The sequence below is a fragment of the Psammomys obesus genome, unplaced genomic scaffold (genome assembly GCF_907164565.1).
Source record: "Psammomys obesus unplaced genomic scaffold, mPsaObe1.curated_primary_1811, whole genome shotgun sequence".
Classification (NCBI taxonomy): Eukaryota; Metazoa; Chordata; class Mammalia; order Rodentia; family Muridae; genus Psammomys; species Psammomys obesus.
Window position 1 is genome coordinate 12,087,170 of NW_026585580.1, and position 4,307 is coordinate 12,091,476.

The following is a 4,307-nucleotide window of genomic DNA, read 5'->3' on the forward strand; positions in this document are numbered from 1 at the left end:
TGTGTGTGTGTGTGTGTGTGTGTGTGTGTGTGTGTGTGTGTGTGTGTATGAAGCTGAAATGCTGGGTGTGAGCTGCCAGATTGCAAGATAATTGGCAGCACAATTCATTCCTATTAGTATACAAGGTTGAGTTAGTTAGGATGAGAACCAGGAAAAAAAAAAATGTTTTTTTTCTTGCTGCTCCTTCCGATATGCTAAATCAATATATGCAAAACTGTATATATTTCCTCCTATTCTTCCTCCCTCTCTCCCTTCTCCATCTCCTCCCTCCTCTGTCCTTCCTGTCCTGTGGCTGTTCTTAGAAATAACTGAACATGTATTCACCCTAGATAGAGCAGCCAGGGCAGACCAAAGACATTCCACTCAAATCTGATCTAGTGAACCAGAGAGTTTGTTGGGGCCAGTTACAGGCACATGGACGACTCAAAAATAACTTTCACGAAAAAGCTCACCCCAGCATGGGCAATAACTAGAAACTGCATCCTTGGAGCACCCTGCATGGCCTTCAGAGGGTTAGGAAGACGGTCCCTCCCTCCCTCCCCATCCCTTTGTCTCACGTGTGTTAGCCGATCACTCTAGGAATGAGCTACACCCCAGCTCTTCAAAGAAATTTCATATTTATAACATATTCTCCTGTATTGAAAACTAAAGTCATTTTGAGGTTAAGAAATTTTCCAAATATTTCCACCAAATAAAAATAAAATATTCTCTTAGAATGTTACTATTCTTATTAGTTCCCATGATTTTGGAATCTGACTTCTTTGCCATTGGTCTCCAGGCTTCTTGTTAGATTATTCCTGAGTAAAAAGTTTTAAAGGTAGTGTTACAGGGGATTAGGGTTCCTTTATGTGGGATATTAGTCTTGTTGTGAAGGAATGACTCAGAAGGAAACCAACTGTTTTATAAGTTTTCGGGGAAAACCACAGGATCAAGCAAGCTATAAATGTCAGCTGCTGGGAGGATGGAGATGGAGAAGAGGAAGGAAGACCTGCCTTTGAGTTAGTGTCCAAGAAAACAAGCGGGTTCAGCAATGGAAGTTGGCACGAGTATCTCAGAGAAAGTGGCAATGTCCAGGGTGTAGAGGCTAGCATGCTGGAGATTTTGGCCAGTGTTCAAAAAATACACTGAGGCGTGTGGTGGTTTGAATAAGAATGTCTCCGATAGGTTCATAGATGTGAATGTTCACAGGAGGGTGGCACTATTTGAAAGGATTAGGAGGCGTGGCCTTGTTGGAGAAACTGCGCCCCTGGGCATGTGCTTGGAGGTTTCGGAAGCTCATGCCAAGCCCAGTGTCTCTAGTGCTTAGCACTCGTGCTGTAGGTTCTACCATGTTTCCCTACTATGGTGACAATGGACTAAACCTTTAAAACTATAAGCACACCCCCAGATAAATGTTTTCTTTTATAGGAGTTGCCTCCTTGGTCATGGTGTCTCTTCACAGCAACAGTGGCGATGACAGAGGGCCAGGGATGAGGACAAGTAATACCTTTTGAATTAGAAAAGTGGGCGGCCTTGGTGACGATCAACAGATAACTGCCCTGGGGGTGGGGGAAAGTATGTCGGCATGTATTTTGGCCTATCTTATCTGGGTTCTTATATATCTACTGCCTTTCCAACCTTTATTCCACCCTAATCCTTTCCAATGCCCCAATACTAGGTAGGAGAGAAAGATGGTTAGAGGAGAAAGGGGCTGTGGGTCTCTTTAGACTATCCCCTGCAGCTTAGGGCCATCAGTTTCCTTGAGACAAGTCCAGTCTTCACAGTCAGGGTAACTCCAACTTCTCTTGGCTCACTGTGCTCCACTTGACAAACCACAGCCAACTCCACCAGAAGCAGCGGGTGGAGCAGCCACCGCCGTTTCCCTCTGAGAGCCTCCTGCTTCACTCGGGGATCTGGCACTTATAACCTCTCCAGAGTCCGTAGAACTAAACTCCCTGCAGCTAGCAAAAATCATGACCATGTTAGAGCATGAGACAGTCATAGTTAACAGCTGTGGACAAACTGAAGCCGCCCCATATCCCACACCTGGGATTAAAACAAAAATGTAACCACAAAACATAACTGGGTTTTTAGAGACACCAAAATTCTCACTACAGGGTTAGGGGATAAAGGATTTAGTCAGCCCCTGCATGGCAAACATGTCTCTGGCATGCCTTGCCCTTCTCCCCCATGCCCTCTGCCTTGCTAAAAACTGTTAGATTATATTCCTAAAGCTAGACACCAAGGTCTGTTCCCTTATTTGGCCACTTTCTCTTCCTGAGGCTGACCACCAAGGTCCAGCTATCAAAGTATTGAAATCCAGCAATCAAAAGCTCCCTTTGGCTCACCTAATGAACATGCCCAATTAAAATCAAACACCTCGTCCTAACACGGGGTTCCCCTTTTACCTTTATAAACAGCTATTTTCCTATGGGCCACACCTGTCTCCTCTCTATCCTGAGTCAGCCTCTTTTCCCCCTCTGGGACAATTATCCCTGCCCATCTCCCTTGTCCCCTTCCTTTTCTCCTTCACTCTCTGTCCCTGTCAGTTTGCTTTAAAAAATAAAATAAAATAAAATAAAATAAAATAAAATAAAATAAAATAAAATAAAATCCCAACCATTCTATTTTACCAATAAAGACTCGGAAGCCAGATGCTGAGGTGAAAACCTGCAAACTCAGAGAGGCAGAGAAAGTAACCAGCTGACCTTTGCCTCATCTCAGGTCCAGGTGGCAAAAACCCAAAAGGCTCACTAGCTCAACTGACAGCCCAGGAGGAAAGGCAAAAAAATCCCAAGGCCAAAGGCTTGCTAGTTCAAAGCCCAAAAACCAGGGGTGCTGGGGAACTGAAGCCTAAGCTAAAGCCAGAGCTTAAGCTAAAAGCTCTTTCTACTTTTCCACTCTGTCTTAACCCCTCAACTCTCCTCTTTAATCCCTGTCAGCTGGTTTCTTGCTCTGCCTCTTAACATAGGGTTAACTTTAGTAAATCCTGTGTACAGAGAGCTCTTGGAATAAAGGTGTGTGCTAGGGCTGGCTGAACCATAATAAAAAATTCTTATACTTCTGATTACATAACAAAAAGCTCTTGGGTTTCAACCACACCAAACAGAAAACGGGGTTTTACAGTTCACAATTTTGGGGTTCACAATGGGATCAAATATCCTACAACACCTATCTTTGTTTCTTATTCCCTGCCCTCTGTCCCTTTGGGGCAAATAAATCTCCTTTGTGCCAAGAGCTTGGCCTTGGGGGTCTGAGTGGGTCCTGATCCGTTCATAGAGGCAGGGGGGTTCTTTGTCCATTATCTCATTCAAATTACTTCTCACAGTACCTTAGCATTTCTTCAGGTGTATTTGCTTTTCTGAGGAATGGTCTCCTGGGCCAGTGATTAACAGGCCCAATTGGATGAACTCCTAAGGAGAACAAAAAAAAAAAAAAAAAAAAAAAAAAAAAAAAAAAAAATTTGAGATGACTTAGAATATCGTGTCTCCACCCAAGGACAGAGATAGAATTCATTTCATTCTTCCGTCTAATGGACTCTCTTTCCTCTCACGGAACTTGAGAAAGCACTAATAACTCAGCCTTTTCATGTAGTATTTTAAATTTTAATTAGGGGTAAAGCTGATTATTCTCAGTCCAGTATTATTGTAAATAAAATGGTGTTGGGCTAAATAATGTTCTTTATTATTAGCCCTATAATTATTGTAGCATTATTTAACCCACTATCACAAATAATAAGACACAGACATAATTGCCTTATGTACCTTGGACTGGGCAGATCCACCATCCACATCCCAGCGCCCCCCCCATCCAATGCCATCCACTTTAACCATCCTTATCTGAGCTACCTTCCATCCATAATCCTATGAATTTTTGCTTGTATTTTGTACTTTTTCCATCCACAGCATCCTTGGAGTCCTTATTCCCAGCCCAAGTGATTTCTTCTCCTCCTTCCTCCTCTCTTCTCCTTTCTATCTCCATCCCCCCCTCCTGAACCCAAAGCCTGGGAACCTTAGCCATGCCTACCCCATTCTGCCCTACCCAAGTTTTAATCAACCACTCAGGTATAATGTCTTAGGCAGGTTTACACAACAAGGATAGGTGTATCTGGGAAGCAATCTTGAGGGCCAGTAATTAGCATCAAAATACAAGCATTAGAACAACCCCCAACTGTCCAGTGCTACCAGGAAAAGAGAGAGAGAGGGGATCACCCTCAGCAGTCCACAGGCCTGCTAATATCTGCCCAACCACCTAATAGTTTGTACGTGAATGTCTTCTAGGATTATTATTATTATTATTATTATTATTATTATTATTATTATTATTAT